The 16,515-nt window shown below is 55.3% G+C and overlaps 1 protein-coding gene across 10 annotated transcripts in view; it reads left to right on the top strand.

The window, feature by feature from the left end:
* The window catches only part of GPR55 (G protein-coupled receptor 55), a 72,139-nt gene that overhangs the window by 37,849 nt on the left and 17,775 nt on the right, over nucleotides 1–16,515 (top strand). For 4 of the 10 annotated variants that reach the window (XR_013363331.1, XR_013363332.1, XR_013363333.1 and 1 more), the window contains 2 exons: nucleotides 556–685; nucleotides 2,785–2,984. The exons of 2 other annotated variants lie outside the window; for them this stretch is intronic. The gene's annotated coding sequence lies outside the window, so the exon portion shown is untranslated. Of the gene's footprint in view, nucleotides 1–555; nucleotides 686–2,784; nucleotides 2,985–8,593; nucleotides 8,842–9,010; nucleotides 10,186–16,515 lie in introns of those variants that run through there. 4 more of the 10 variants (XR_013363335.1, XR_013363334.1, XR_013363336.1 and 1 more) reach the window with 3 other exon arrangements.

Here is a 16,515-nt window from a genome sequence, read left to right as displayed (position 1 = left end):
CGGCTGGGCTCGGTGGACTCAGGGTACCTTGCCCCGCAGGGCTGATCCCCTCCCTGGGGCCAAGGGCAGCCCCCCTCGTTCAGAAGGAACAGCGGTGCCCGGTGCCTGCTGTATGCCCCATTCCCCAGGCCGGCCTCCCCAGGAGACAGCGGTCAGGGCTGCCCTTGGCGGAGGGGGGCTGTGGCAGAGGGAGGAGGGGTGAGGCCCGGCTAGAAGGTGCTGGGGCCTGGAGGCCGGGGTGGGGCTGGGACCCTTCACCGAGCAAAGCACCCTGCGCACTGTGAGTCCTGGGCACTCATAGGGCGACTGCTTAGCTCTGCAGTCGTAGCTCGCCTGTCAGGGTCCTGCTGGGTCTGGACCGTGTTCCTGCAGCCTCCCTGGGGGCAGCTGTAGGCTCCTGGGTGCCGTGGGAGAGAGTTCCAGCTAGAGGGGAAGGCTGTCTGGAGGGGCTTCTCTGAGCCTCCTGGGCCTCGGGGTCTCCACACCCTCCTTAATTCCCTTCCCTGCAGGCCCCAGGGCCATCAGGGCTACTTCCGTTTCCCCCCCTTCCCCCAGGACAGAAGCAAGAAAATGCTGGACCAGCCAGAAATGGGGGGACCCATGTTTATACTCTTCTGCCTGCCCAGGTGGGCCAGACAGCCTGAATGGGGATGGCCAAAAAGCAGCAGTGCGTCCTGCTAGGAAGGTGAGTACTGGCCAAGCACGGGGAGGGAGGACCTCCCAGGACCCTGCAGAGCACAAGCTCCCTGGCCTCCCCAAGCAGGACGCAGCCTGGGGTGCTCAGGGCCCAGAATTATACTTCCTTTTGCTTCCTGTAGACCTCTTAGTCTTGATAATGACCTTCCTGGGAGGGTGAAAGTTCATGCTCTAAAAATCAATCCTCTGACTGGTGCCTCTTCTCTAGGATTTATGGGCCAGGGGAGCCCAGATTCCTCTCACTGATGGCCTCGAGTTTGTAGACAATCATAAAGTGAATGCGGTCTGCCAGGAAACCCCAACCTTGAGCTGTAATTTCTAATGCCTAGGGCCAATGGGGAGATGGCGGGAGAAGGAGGGCACCCCTCAATAAGATCCTGAGCCCACAGTCTTCTCTGGGGCTGTGGTTCCACCCTGAGTGGAACCTCTGCTGGGCCCTGGTCCAGGCACAGGCCAAAGAACCTGCTCCATCTGCATCCTCCAGGCCCAGTGTGGCAGGAATCCGGGGTGTCACCCAGATCAAGTGTCAGGGGGATTGGCTCTTTCTGGAGCCCAGCAGGGCCAGATTGACCCTGGGCCCACTGGACATAGCTCTGAGTGCTGCTGGGTGGGGATGGCACCCAGAATCACCGTAGTGACCCTGTTTCCAGAATAAGAACCTGCCCTCCCCAGTGTGTATAACTTCCATACTTACTTACTCTACCTGACTTTTTACCTCTGTTCTGTCTTTATATACAGACACACACACACAGACACACACACATGCACACACACATGCACACACACCTCTCCAAAGAGCAGGGTTCTCTTTTTTCACTTCCGACCACACACAGATTTGTTGTCCTTCCCTCTTAATGGATCTTCAGACACTTTACTTTGGGGTCAAGGGGCCCTCTGGCCTCCTGCTCAGCCGCCATAAAGATATGCTTATGAACATCTAGGGAACCAGTGGGCATGAGGCCCAGATTTCTGTGGCCCTGGGGACCTGGGTAGCCTTCAGGATACAGTCTTCATAAGACAACAAGAGTGGAACGACTCCTATGAAGATCACCTCAGAGCTCTCTCGCTCTTTTTGGTTTGGAAGCTTCTCTGGGAAACGTCTGGTGTTTGTCGTTCCCAGGACCCTCCCCTGGGGCCATGATACCTTGTGCTCCCCTGGGCACCAGCATCTCAGACAGGGCTGACAAGGACAGAGCTGTGCAATGTCCTCCCAAGTAAGGAAACCAATGACCCGACAACTCCTTGGATCCATGAGAAAGGAGCCCTGTTGCCTAGAGCACCCCAGCCTCCTGCCCTGGGTGGTAGCAAGCACTGGGTTCTCAGACGCTCAGCCAGGCCCCACTGCTAAGAAGGGCTGAATGTTAGCTCATCCATCACTGTCCATCTTGCACACTTGTCCTCTTAAGACAAGCTTCCAAAATGCATGATGCTTCCAGCCTCAGGTGGTGAGATGGGAGTCATGTTGTAGCCGGCTTTCCTTGCCAAGTGCTACTTGGGGGCAACATTTAATGAGCTCTGAAGAGAGGTCAGGCCCTCCTGCTTTAACTGGGAGTTGTGTACTGAGACCTGGAATAGATAGATGTAGGTGGAATCAGGGTTCTCATGAACAGATGACTGGACTTGGAGGTCTTATTTCCTCCCAAAATGATGTCCTTCAATGGCTCAACAGGAACGGAAAGAAACAAGGTCATGAGATTCTATGGAGAGCTTATGGCTGCCCCAGGGTGTGGAGGGTGGCTGGGTATAAGGGCCCAGAGCCGCCTCCAAGCCCGGCCCTTTGCCTACTGCTTGGGATTCTGATAGTCACCAAAGCAGGTAGAATTAAGCCAAAAGAGTCCCTGGAATCTTCCCTTACTCTCCTCCTGATTCCAGTATCCCCAGCACCAGCTAAGCTGCCCCAGCCTTTTCTTCCTTCAGATGAGATGCCCTCAGGAAGTAGCAAAAATTTTCCAGAGCAATATAAAATAGTTGTTAAAACCACTTCATAGAAAATCAGGGCAAAAGGCTAAGGTATGCAGGGCCGGCTCAACTGTCTTCTTCATCTGGTTATAGAAAGAGAACGTTGATTGTGCTTCTTATATATTTTAGGAGTAAACAGCATTGCATGGTCTATTGTAAAGAAACGGATCCTGTATGAAGCCCATCCTGACAGCTTTACCTCAAGTGGCAGTTCAAGAGGCTGGCTTGCTTGGCCAGCTTTTTATGTGAAGTGTTACATGAACCTCCTTCCCCCCCCAATTATTAATGTGAGAATGACTAACCAAATTTTAAAGGATTCAAACATCTTGCTCTCCTTGGTCAATTCTCTATTTTATTTGATTTCGACAGCACCTACGTTACATAGTTTATAGATTTTGAGAAATTCACATTAATGTTCTAGATGAGGACTTTTGCCACATGGCGTTTTTTTGAGCAAGCCAGGACAAGACTCTTCAATGACTCGCATTTTTACCCGGAACCACACAGAGAAAATTACAAATTATTATATACTACCTTCCCGTTTAATGTTTCTGGCAAATGACATAAGGCCCAACCTAGAATCAGGGCCATCTTATTCAAGGAAACCAATTTAAAATTTGTTACATTTGTGTTTAATTATTAACATGTATTTTAAAATTTAATAAGCTTGGGAGACTAGGGAGGCAAAAGGAAAATCAGGGAAATATTTTTCTTTGGCATAGGATATCTGGCTCAATTTAGACTAAAGAGTTATTACTTATATAAGAGGAGTCATCATAAATATTGATTACTTACCACTTTGTACAAACCACCTAATAAGCCCGTGGCAGCTTGGCTGATAAAGTTCTAGTAATTCGTTTTTGTTTTTTTGTTTTTTGTTTTTGTTATGACAAGCTTTGAAAGCCAGTTTATCTTTAGGGATCATGCCGGACTCAAAAGTTTTTATAGACAATTGATTTTCATAAACTAAACCTACTTCTTGATGCTTTCCTTGGTGATCTGAGTGGGTAGGACCTCTAAAGACATCCCTGCCAATACATGTTCTCGATTTCCCCTCTCAAGAGTTAGTACTGGCCCCTCCCTCACCTTCAAGGCTCTTTCGAATGTTGGCTAGCCTTTTGCCTTGATTCTTCTTTTTGTGATTTTTGTGACTTGTAGTTCTACCTCTGACCAGCTCCTTTCTGTCTTCATGGGTTCCAGTCTTTCCACCAAGCCTGTTACTAGTTCTCTTACTTGGAGTCAGCTCCTTGCTTATTTTCTTACACTATGAATTATTTCCTACAAACCCGCAAGCCTCCTCCACTCTCCGTACCTTGATCACTCCCCCCTTCTGTATCTCCATGGAGAGTGGGTGGCATTTTGGGGTATCCCAAATCCTTGACTCTAAAGTGGAACTGCTTTCCTTTCAGCCTTGTCCTGATGCCCCAACCTGCATCTTCTTTTGAGTTCTCTATGAGTCACCTAGTCCCCGTGTCAGAAACCTCAGAGCCAAGCAAACACCCTTGCTTCGTTTTGGTCCCCTGGTCTCCGAACCGTTACTGGAATCCACATTCCCTTCCATCTCTGCTCCACCCTCAGTTGTGTGAGGGTACATGCCCATGTGCATGTGTGTCTGTGGGATTCAGTTCAGGTACCATCTCCTTCAAGAAGCCTTAGAGTATAAAGAAAGTTTTATTTATCTATGTATCCCCAATGGCATGCACATGGCAGGTCCCCATCAGTGCTTTACCAATGAACTGAAACATCATATGTGAAGCTGGATCTTTCCAAAGTGGTAATTAAGGGCGGTGCCTGGGTAGCTCAGTCGGTTTTAAACTTGACCTTTGACTCAAGTCATGGTCCCAGGGTCCTGGGATGGAGCGCAGCTCTGGGCTCCTTGCTCAGTGGGGACCTGAGTGGGGAGTCTGCTTCCCCCTCTCCCTCTGCCTGCTGCTCCACTTGCTTGTGCTTTGTCAAATTAAGTAAAATTTTAAAAAATGGCAAATTAGCAACAGTGTGTCCTCCGTATTCCTCCAGATTCCTCTTGCTTCTACAGAGAAGGTATCTTAAGCTCTGGAGACAGTGACCTTATTCTCTGTGGCTAGCTAGATTTAATTTTTATTTGTCCATTTTGCAGAAGTCTAGGAAAAGAGAATTTCCTCCCATCGGTTGCATTTTCTTTCCTGATTCCCATAAATTGTGAACTGCTTGTTTATGCGAATCATTGTAATCCTCTTAAAAAATTCCATTCAAGTTTATTTTCTTAACGCTATGGTATAGCTTATGTACTATCCCATGTAGCTAAAAATCAAATGCAATTTTTTTCATGAAAGATACATCATAATTAACCAAATGTGTCACTTTTGTAAGCACTGTGTTGCTCATTTCTCATCTATGATTCTCCATAAGATTCATTCTTTGTTTTTATTGGGTTGGGGACTCTTTGAAAACCAAATGACCTTTGGAAGGGAGCCTGCAGGAATATTTTCAATTTCTCCAACTGCATCCTGGGGCGGTCAGGAAGTCTGGGGGTTTTCCCCTGGCCTGTGGCTGCCTTGAGTAGATTGGATTGTGCCATAGGGCAGGAAGGCGCCTCTTTATGTCACTGTCACTGGCTCAGGCCAAATTTGCTAGTCCCCTGGCTCTGTCCCCTCTGTCTCTTGAATGATCTGCCCCTTTTCTCCTGTTAAGGGCTCTGGGCATGGGGTGCTTGGGACACCAGGACTGTGGTCGTGGGGAGGGACAGGAGACCGTGGGTCAGCTGTGTGGTGATAGAGCTGCATAGGATCTACGTGTGGTTCAGGGCTGTGCCATCTGAGAGTGTAAGCCTTGTGTGTGTGAGCATGCGTAGTTTTCTGACTTTAGATCTCCTTACACATTTGCATGATTTGTCTGAGTATTTTGTGTGATTTGACAAAAATGTATATTTGAATGTGAGTGTGTCTAAGAGGGAATAAACGTGTGTGTGTGTGTGTGTGTGTGTGTGTGTGTGTCCTTGAGGATGTGTGAGAGGGAGCTTGGTCCTTGTGTCTCTGTACATGTGTATTTGAACGAGTTTGTGTGTGTGTGTGTGTGTGTGTGTGTATCTAGGTTGGGGTATGTCTCTGGGTGTGTACATGTGTGGGGGTACATGCCCATGTGCATGTGTGTCTGTGGGTGTGCGTGCATCTCAGGGTGGGTGTGCGTAATTCTGGCTGCAAGCCCCTGAAGGTCTGAGGGAAGACCACACAACACAGCACGATAATTCTAGACTCGGGGACTGAACTCACTGGGCAAAGCCCCCTTTATGCAAAGTGGTGTGCTACCCGTGGGAGGCCCGCTAGGAGCCGGTTAAGGAGGACAGACTTCGTGACAGAGAAAACAATGAGCAGACATGTGGAGTCCCGTCATCCCTCACCTCCTGGGCCCTCATCCGCACCGGAGCCTGGGCTGGGGCTGGGGCTGGGGGCGGCTGCGGGCCCAGGGACCACACACTCTGGTTTCATGTAACCCGAAGCTGCTTGTCCGAAGGTTCCAGACATTCCCACGTGCTGACAACCAAGTGCAGCCCAAGTAACACGCAGCCCCTTTGTCTCCCCCCTGGCCCTGGGGGCCTTTTCTCAGAAATGTGGCTCACGGGGGTGTTGAAACGGGGGCCTGCTAGCCATCTGTGAGGGCAGGAGGGAAAGTACCCCCCCCCCAGTCGTTTGCTCCCAGACACAGGAGTCTCTACAGGGAAGCCTCCTGCCGGTGCTCATTTGTCCAGGCAGAGAAAAGGAGGGACCCGAGTGCATCCTGGGAGCCCAAGAGCATCAGGGCCTCCTGGCCAGGGAGAGGGGACCCTGTTGACAGAGAAACCCGTAGACTGATAGAGGGCCGGTTCCCGAAGCTTCCTCACTGGCCTGAGGTGGCCAGCTAAGCCATGTTTGTCAGGGACCGTAGGCCCAGGGCATCCAGGTGGTCACCCTCACCCCACCCCAGGTAGCACTGGGGTCTCCTGAGGGGAAGCCGCCTCTTGCCGAGGAAGTATCCTCACTGGGTGCATTGTGTGGGGTCTAAGGATTGGGGCAAGTCTGGGGATTTGCTCACCCCCCTCAGACTGGCTGAGCCCAGGTTTTCCTGCTGCGCCTGGCCCGTGTCCACTTTCCCCACCACCAGGAGCTGGGGCTGGGGCTTTCCGTGGAAGATTCAGGCTATAACAGCTGTTGATCACTTCTGATTGGTCTCCGGACCTACCTCCCCGAGGTCCTGTGGCAGAAAAAGCCAGTGGAGGCCAGGTGTGTGGGTGTGTGGGTGTTTGGTTGGTTGGGTTGGGGAGGAGGTGCTGAGACAGTGGTTGGGTACCAAACACTGAACTTGAGATCGTTGCACGGTTGGCTTCTGATGTGAGAAGTGCAAAGAGGGCCTGGGCCTTTTGAAAACAGAGGTTTTGTGATGCCAGAGCCAGGGCTGGGTTAAAAGCCACTAAGTTCTGTCACTGGGGAGGAAGGCGGTCGGCCTTTTGTGCAAAAAAGGTTCAGAGGAGCAACAGCCGGGGTAGTGAAGAGTCCCCCCCTTACAGGCAGCACAAGTGCCAAGGCCCCGTCAGGGCAAAGGAGCTGTTGACACTGAAAGGGAGTTTATAGGGTGGACAAGGAAAGCGTCTGAGCCCGGGGGGCAACGTGGACAGATAAGGGGGTGGGGACAGGACGAGGTGACCACAGCCTCTTGAGGGTGGTGGGATGCTTTAGGTGGCTGCGGGCATCACCTGGGAAGCCTGAGTCAGGGACTTCTGAGGCCAAGCCTGGCTAGGGAAGACCTGGGACTGCCTCTCCTGAAGTACCCAGACATCCCTTCCTCCCTGTCCCTGCAAGCCTCCAGGCCCCAGCACCTTCTAGCCGGGCCTCACCCCTCCTCCCTCTGCCACAGCCCCCCTCCGCCAAGGGCAGCCCTGACCGCTGTCTCCTGGGGAGGCCGGCCTGGGGAATGGGGCATACAGCAGGCACCGGGTACCACTGTTCCTTCTGAACGAGGGGGGCCACCCTTGCCCCAGGGAGGGGATCAGCCCTGCGGGGCAAGGTACCCTGAGTCCACCGAGCCCAGCCGCCCCCTCCCAGTGGGCACTCTGAGAGCCTGGAGGGGCCCGAGTGTGGACACAGAGCAGTTTGTCACGTTTTCTTGGGCCCGCGGGCCAATCCCGAGGAGGGGCCCCTGCCGGGTGACCCAGGATGGACCCCCCACGGGGCTGAGAACTCACTGGGGAGGTGGGGCCTCCCTGGAGCACCCGAGGGCCCCCGGGGCTGCCCTGCAGCTGCCAGGTCCCTGCTGCTCCCCGTGCCCGGCAGGTGCCCGCCTCACCAGGCTGCTGCGAGAGAGGCAGGTGCCCCCTGGCAGGGGTGCCAGGCCCCTGGGCCGGCTTGCAGGATGGCCCGAGGGTGGGGTGGGGGTGGGAGGAGGTGACTGGGTGGGAGGGGAGGAGGGGCAGCAGAGCAGTCTGGCCAGGTGGCTGGAGGCCAGCCCAGGGCCAGAAGGGAGGTGCAGGGCAAAGGCAGAGCGAAGAGCAGACAGGGAGGCCAGGAAGAAAGGGGGCAGGCAGGGCGGGGGCGGCAGGGGACCCCAGGGGAGCTGTGGGGCCAGGGGGCCCTGTGGGCTTCCAGGTGAGGAGGGGGCCAGCTGGTGAGAGGCGGGAGTTTGGCCGGGTGAGCTGGGCCAGCAGGAGGAGGGCCAGGCGGGGCGGGGGGGGGGGGGGGGGGGGTGGGGCAGGGGGGGGCCCTGCAGGAGGCAGGTCTGGAGGGCAGCAGGGAGCGGGGAGGGGGCCGGGGGAGGGGGAGGGGAGGGGGAGGGCTGGGGGCAGCAGGAGAGTAGTAGAGCTGCCTTCTCCTCATCGCTGCATGGGAACAGGTGAGAGTCCAACCAGGGTTCCGGAACCTAAGGTCTGCCTGCCTCTGTTCCTTGAGGATTTGTCCTTGTGACCTCACAGGCAGAGGATTCTTGAGAGAGAGAGAGGGAGAGAGAGAGAGAGAGAGAGAGGAGAGCCGGAGGCCGTGCCTGCAGCACAGCTGTGCCCACTGTGGGATGAGGAAGCCGAGGCCCCGTGGGAGGCAGCACTCGGGCTGGAACCAGGGGTGCTTTGTGGGATCAGGGAACGGGGTGTGGAGCCCTGGATCAGGCTGGAGGGCAGGAGTCAGCAAGAGAGGCGGGCTGCAGACACCTCTGGGCAGCTGGAAGATGCTGGACCTTCGGCCCTCGGTAGGGACTGTCCTCATCGGGGCCATCTTCTTGAGTCGGGAACCCTGAGGGTGTTTACATGAGGCCTGGGCGCCTTTCACGTCGTGTACATTCATTTTCACATGCTCTTCATTTAGAAGAGGTGTAGATCCCATTATTTAATCAATGCTGATCACCTTCCCTTCCATAGTCGCTTTCTCTTCGTACAACATTACGTGCCTCATGTAACAGAATTTAATGGGCTTTTGCTGAAGTCTCTGATTTATGCACAAATGAAGACTTCTGGTCACCTCAGGACAAGTGCCTACTCCGTTCATGAATAATATTGTAGCTTCAAAATCAACAAGTGGGGCATGGATTTCTGTTCTCGTGACAGCGGCTACTGTCCTCTGTGCCCTGCAGACGCCCCTCATCAGCAGCAGTGACAGCTACAGGGAGGACATCCCCCTGAGGGGACAGGTGGGATGGGCTGCCGGTGGGGGTGAGGTCCCCTAAGCCGCAGAAACGCCTCGTGCTTGTTGGCGGAGTGGGGACCGCACTGGTTTGAGGCCAGGGAGCCCGAGGTTCAGGCCTGACTGGCCAGATTTTCTGTTTAGTTGGAGGCAAAATGGTCATGGATGTGGGGACCTGGGGGAGGACTGAACTCCTACCAGGAAATGGGGTCTTGGAGCTCCACTACTGCTATTTCGAATGCCACCCTTTCCAACCCCAGCTCTGCTCGGTGCTCCTGGGACATCTGTAGGCTTATGATTTGGCCATGCTGTACCTCAGTTTCCCCATCTGTAAATGAGGCTAATAATGGTCTATACCTCATAGGTCATCTGGAGAATGAACTGATTCTTATTTATAAAGTGTGTCACCCGCTGACTGATCCTTAGGACCCTCCATATAAACGGTGGAAGGTGCTGTGGCCGTCATTAATGAAGCCTCCTTGCAGGGGTGCGGTGTAGCAGTGGACACTGAGCCCAGCTGGGAGGCAAGGGCAGGTATTCCATGCCCATGAGTCAGCAGAGGTAGAGGACTCCCTGTCTGGGGGCAGGAGGTTCTCCGGGATAAAAGAGGAGTGGATCAACTCCACTCCTGGGACAGGAGTTGGAGAGGGGCCTGGCCCCCCCCCTGCTACTGCTCTGACCTGCCAGGTGCTCTGTATTGGAAAATATATTTTTTTTATCCTCAAATGTAGTTTTTAAAAAATTAATTCAAAGATTTCCAGGAAGGGGGCTGCCTGGGTGGCTCCGTGGTTGAGCATCTGCTTCTGGCTCAGATCGTGATCCCGGGGTGCAGGGATCGAGTCCCACATTGGGCTTCCTGCGGGGAGCCTGCTTCTCCCTCTGCTGTGTCTCTCTGCCTCTCTCTCTCTCTCTGTGTCGCTCATGAATAAATAAATAAAATCTTAAAAAAAAATTTCCAGGAAGGAAATGAATACCATACTTTAACTGTGGAGGAGTGAAGAAGATACACACGGTATTAAAGTGCCCAAGACAGTTTATGGGAACAAAAGGACACACTATTACACCCAAATCGACAATTTCCTTGCAGCAAAACAAATATAAAAACGTGTGCACGTGGGGGAGGGTGGAGTGGGGAGAAACCGCTCACAAAAAATCAGCTAGACCTCTAACAGCGGCAGTGTGAAGAATATTACACTCCCGATGGACACGTGGGCTAGGGACTTAGTACACTTTGTGCAAAAGGAAACACGAAGAGAGAAACATTTCAAAAGGATCCACCATCCCCCCGGCCCCCCCCAGGTCCCTAGAAAACAGACAAGTGCAGCTTGGTAGGTGTGCCTGTGACAGGTGCCAAGGAGCCCGGGCCCAGGCAGGGGCGGCAGGGGGGCCCCGGTTGCCAGGCGGGAGCAGAGGAAAGTCCTGGAAGCTCCTTCGACCCTCACAGGGCATCGGAGAGTCTAGACTAGAGGAGCCCTCGTGTTAACCCTGGCTTGCTGGGGCCCATCTACCTATACTTTTAAGAAGTTCTGTTCGTGGAGGCTCCCTGGAAGTGGGAGGGCTTTTTTACATAAATCACAGACCCTCTCCTCCCCTGAATTCAGCAGGAGGGGAAGCTTTGGATGTCTGTCTTTTCCAGAACACTGTGGTCTTGATAACCTTCATGGTGATGCCCCCCTCTGCATGCTGCGAAATTTCAGCCTCTGGCTTAAGATCACCTTTGCTCAGGGGGACTTTGGGCCCAATTAGGGCCAGAAATGACTGCAGCAGGACAATCTGGGGAGCGAGGAGCTCTGAAAAAATTACTACAGTCATCGCGGCGTGGCAGGAACGTAAGGAAAGCCCACAGCCTGCTGCCTGAGTCCAGAACTTTATCCCTTAACCTGGCTGCTAGCTGCTATGTTTCCAGTGAGAGCCGAGGGGTGTGTGGGAAGGGAAGGGACGAATTCCAAAGGCTTGAGGCCCCCCTGTGTGCTTCACTCCACCTCACCTTGATGTCAAGGGCTGTGACCTGGATGCTGTCAGCTGCCTCATGCCCACTTCCAAGGAGGCTGACCGTTTTCGGTCTCTGGGGTGGGGAATAAGTAGTTACGAGGGCCAATTGCCTTTTTTTGAGCAACTGGGGGGCAGCATGGGGGAAGGGTCGTCAGAGACTTGGTTCGCACCCCAGGAAAGTGCCTCATTTCTGCTTCAGTGGAGTCCTGCAGGCTGAATGCATAGGGCGAGCTTGGGGAGAGCCTGGAGGTCTGGATCAGAGGGTGGGAGGGGGTGGGAGGGCACCCAGGGGCCGGACCCATCTCACTCTCCCTGCCTTTCGGTGCTCAGTTTCTCTGTTGAGGTCTCCCCTTATTTCTGGGAGCTGTGATGCTCGGTGATGAGGAAGGGCCTGTTCTTTATGTTGCTCTTTTTCAAAGACCCTCGAGGCAGACATAAAGTCCCTGGGGGCTGGGGCACCCAGTGTCATCAGTACCAGACACTTGCTGGCTGCCTTCACGCCCCCTGTCTTGGCAGCTCCTGAAGAGTTGTTTTGTTCTGTTTTAAAAAGACTTTATTTATTTTTTTGGCACGCAGAGAGATAGCACAAGTAGAGGAACGGGAGGAAGAGGAAGAGGGAGAAGCAGACTCCCCGCCAAGCAGGGAGCCCCATGCAGGGCTCCATCCCAGGACCCTGAGATCATGGCCTAAGAGCCTAAGGCAGATGCTCATTCGACTGAGCCACCCGGGTGCCCCCGGTGAAAAGAGGGGTGAAAAGAGTTTTCAGGGGGTGAAAAGTTTTTGAGACAGGTGCTACTGTCTTGATCACCACGGCCTGGTAGAGACTAGTGATCAAAAGATGCTTGTTAATTGAGTGACTCTGGCCGCAGTTTACAGAAGTTAGACCATGAGCCAGGTTTCCAGAGCAGCTCCCTGAGGGCATGGCTCTCCCTGGAATCAGGCTGCCACAGATGACGGGGAGCCTCCTCCCAGACACCCCCTTCCTATCCCGATTCCTTCCTGTCACTGCTGCTGCCCTGAGCCCACCCTGGCTCTGCTGCCCGAGGGCGTCTGTCCTGTGTCCAGTCCCTGGACTGCCCGCCCTCCCGTAGCTGGTCCTGATTGGATGGCTGTTACCCGTGCCAGAGCTTTCTCTTTCATGGGATGGCTTCGTGTCCCTTGCATGTGTTCCCTGGGTCCTCTGAGCACACCTGTCCTTATCCTGTCTGGCCAGCCGTCCAGCCTCAGCGCCTTCCAGTCCCCACGTCCCCAGGCTTCGGCTGCACAGTCTCCTGGCCCTCACCCAAAACATCAAGTGTCCCTCTCTTCCTGTCTGCACTTGGGCTGCTCTCTGTGCTTCTGGCATCTTCTGTCCCTACTTTATCCCTTGTCCCTGGTACCTGAGCCGCTCCTCCCCAGTGGGATCAGTTGGTGGGGGAGGCACCCTGCAGGGCTCTGGCTCTGTGATGCCCCTAATGGGCCCGGCTTTGCCTCTGGAGGAGATGCTCGGTGCGGTGTGTGCAGAGAGAACTTTTATCACTAAAGGGGCAAATGTAAATGGCATCAGGAGAGGGTGTGGTGAGTCCCCCCCCAGGTGTTGGGAGGTTCTCTGAGGCAAACCCAGACAGAGTGGCTTGTTCCTCACCCTACACGGAAGTGGCTTGTGGAGCTCAGTTGCTGCCCAGGACACTGGCAAAATTGGAGGTATGAGTCCCCCTACTCTGGGCTTCCCAGCTGGCGGGTGGGCAGGACCCCCTCTCCCCCACCCGCTCAGGCTCCCAGAGCCTCTGGTTTGGAAGATGAGAGGATGGGCAAGACCAAGGGGGCTGGCTCTAGGAGGTTTGAGGAACCTCTGAGAAAAAAAGCCTTGATATTTGTGACTCCTCAGGGCTGGGGCTGGGGTGGTGGGGAGGAGGGAGGCCGAGAAGCTAGACAGGCTGGGGCTGTGGATGGGGCCTTGGGCAAGTCCCCGCCTGGCCTGCCCCCTAGGAGAGTCTCTCTGGCCCACACCTTCTCCTGCCAGGGGTCCACCATGATGCGATGATGAGGGTCACTAGCCAAGGTGTTCAAGAGCAGGAGGGGGAGAGATGATTGTATGCAGAACAGCCCACATAGGACTCAATCTTTTGTGTTAAAAGAAGAAAATAAGAACACAGAAGTGTGTATGTTGGTACAGACACCCTCAAAGAAGCTGGTACCCTGAGGGGTAGGTGGATGCGGGCCTGGGGGGCACGGTGGGGGGCAGAGAGAGCCTACTGTATGTGTCCATGGAGGCATTGGGATCATGTGCATATACGCAAAATCTTAGATGAGAAGCGACAGCAATAAAGCAAATGTTCATTAAAAAAGAGAAGCTAGCCAGAACCGAGGTGGACGAGGCTCCCCTTGAGGAGGGGCCGAGCGCTCCGCGCTCCGCGGGTCCCTCGGCGACCCCTTCCCAGGGCCCCCACCCCGCAGGCCCTGGACACCGCCCAGCTCCTCCCTGTCGCCCTCCCGATAGGGTCCCCGCCTCCTGCACCCCGGAGTCCTGGCCTGGCCCACTCACAGTGCCTGGGTTGGCCGGGGGCGCCTAGGACGAGGGCCCTGCTTGGGGACGCACTGCCCGGAGCCCTGTCTTCACTCGCAGGCCAGTGGCCCGAGCGGAGCACGAACCTGGTTCCGCCCCGAGCACAAGAGCCGTACAATGACAACTTACAAGGGTGTCACGGTTGGTTCTGCTAGCCCCTTCCCCCACTCCATGCCTGGACAGCCAGCTGGCCTCCCCACAGTCGCACACAGCTGTTATTTCCACAGAGATGACCATGTGCTGGGAAGAGTTACCCCGACCCGCTTTGGGGAGTTTCTATTCCTGTAGACACCTGAAAGTCACAGCACGCCCGGCCTGTAAAAATAACCTATGCTTTGGTCTCTAATGGGATCTCCCGGTCCGTACACCCCTCCTGTGTGGGCAGCAGTCCTGCACCCTAAACCCTGGAAGGGCTGGAAGTCAGGACAGCCTTTTTCGGACTCTGGCTGTGCCCGTGTGATGCCAGGCTCCCCCACAGGCTTCTTGTACCCCACCACCCCTGCCCTCGTTTTGGAAGCTGAGTGAGCATGAGAGGTGGCAAGAAGGAGCCCCTCGTCCTGGAAACATGCTCCCCATGCCCCATCCTGGTTCTGCTTGGCGGGGACGGACCCCCACAGGGCCCCTCTGGAGACCCAAGAGGGAGCCCCTTGGCCCAACAAGCCATCAGCGTGTTCGTCCCACCCCCACGTCTCACTGGTGAGGAACCCCGGAGAGGGAAGTGGTTTTCTCCAGAGCAGTCTGGAGACCAAGCTGGGAGGACAAATGACATCCCGCGGCTCACTCGGCTGCCCGGGACCCCCAACAGGTAACAGCACCCCCCTCCTCCCCGGGGCCACTTAGAGAAAACGAAGCACAGAGCCATAGACTGACCTTGCATTCGAGGATGGCAGGTGACTTCCCGGAGGCCCCCGGGGCCCCGTGGTCTGGATCCCGTCCACGCCTGGCCAGACTCCGTGTCCCGGGTGGCCGGGGCACCAGCAGCCCCCACGAGTCTCCCGGTGACAATAGTAACAGCAGGCAGACGGCCCGTTTGCTCCTGTTACTAGTGACATTTCCTACGAACCCTCAGCTCACTCCTGATTTGACTCAGGGTTGCAGCATCTCGCTGGGTGGGGAAGCCTCACGGAAGGTAGCCCCGGAGCCTTCCCCGGGCGAGCCGGGCTTGCGTGCCACCACCTGCCTGCTCTCCGGAACCCAGCCTGGAAAGCACCAAGAGCCCAAGATGACACACTCGCAGGAATGTCCCGGCAGCCCCTGAGCAGGGTGCTCAAGGCAGCCCACGGCTGTGCTTGGGAGCCCAGGCCAGCCACTTGCCAATCACGTCAACGTCTCTGGCCTCGGTGTAGCTCTCCGGAGAATGGGAGCAAGGATGGTTTTTCTTCCTCGTGGGGGCTCGGGCGAGCAGTAAGCGATGGAAGTGCTTGATCGCACAGTACGCACATGGGAAGCTTTGACTGTTGCCATATATTGAAACTGGATTAGTCCCGAGTGGGTCCCTGGGGTACAGTGATGACTGGCCCCTCTCGGCCACAGTAGGGAAAGCACATCAGGAGGGGCAGGTGGATCAGGAAAGTGGGCATCTGAAGGAAGGGATGAGGTTTTTAGCAGGGCTGAGGGGAAAGAAGAGCTGTTAAGTGGAACCAGGAAGGGGGACCTGGGGGGCTCCTGGGTATATTGGATCTTCGGCTGGTGATGCTGGTGGGAGCGGGGATGGGGGTGGGCCAGATAAAGGAGACACTCCCTGCGAGTGCTAGCGAGGCCCCTCACCACCTGTTTGATCTTGGGTCCACTCTAGCTTCTCTGAGCCTCACTGTCCTCATCTGCAAGATGGACACAATTATAAGAACGTTCCAGAAATGGACCGAGTTCCCATCACAAAGCACTTAGCACAGGGACGGCCACATCTCAAGTCCCTGAAATGACCCCCGCCCCCAACTCCCCCAACCCCATTCCAACCCCTGAGGCTCAGGGTACAGCTCTAGCTAAATTTTGGAGTGAGGGAGACTCTGTGCCTTTTGTGTCCTGCTCCTTTTCACATCGTGTCCCCCAGAAGCCCGGCTCAGGTGTAGACAGATGGATTTATTTACACTACGGTGTCAGTGGCAGATGACTGCATCCAAGTACATATTTGTATTCTAACTGTGGGATTCAGCGCTGCACCCCCGGAGGAGATGGGGATTGCACTGGTCCCGGGGAGTGTTCCTCCTCAACCTACATCCCTCCGGCTGCACCAACTCTGCTGGCACGGGGCAGGCCCTCCCATCCCTTAGATGGCTCACACCACGGTGCTCCGTTCAGATGAGTTCGACAGCAAAAATGATGGGGGAGTGAGGACCTTCGTCAGCCCACAAACCTCCTAAAGTTCCATTCTTACTGTTGCTGGTGTTTCTGGAAAGCCGGTCAGCTGGTGGGAGGAGGGCTGGCTTGGTTTGAGCCTCACAGCTGGGTTTGGATGCTGCAGCTGTGCATCACACGTCTGGGGCTGCCCCCAGCGGGCCCCCCGGGGTCCAGGCAGCCGCAGGAATCACAGTGCAGAGCCACTCGGTGAGGCCCCGGCTCCCCACTCCCTGTTCCGTGTTCTGTTTGGATGAGAGAACCCGGAACCCAGACGGAGGCCCCGCAGCCAGAGAGAGCCAGGCACAGAGCTGAGGCCTCTGGACTCCCAGGCCGGTTCCTCTTCACACACATGCTGTTTTCTCTCCTCTT

The sequence above is a fragment of the Canis aureus genome, chromosome 24 (genome assembly GCF_053574225.1).
Source record: "Canis aureus isolate CA01 chromosome 24, VMU_Caureus_v.1.0, whole genome shotgun sequence".
Lineage (NCBI taxonomy): Eukaryota > Metazoa > Chordata > Mammalia > Carnivora > Canidae > Canis > Canis aureus.
Note: the sequence above shows the minus strand (reverse complement) of the source record. Positions and strands in the feature narration are given on the sequence as shown.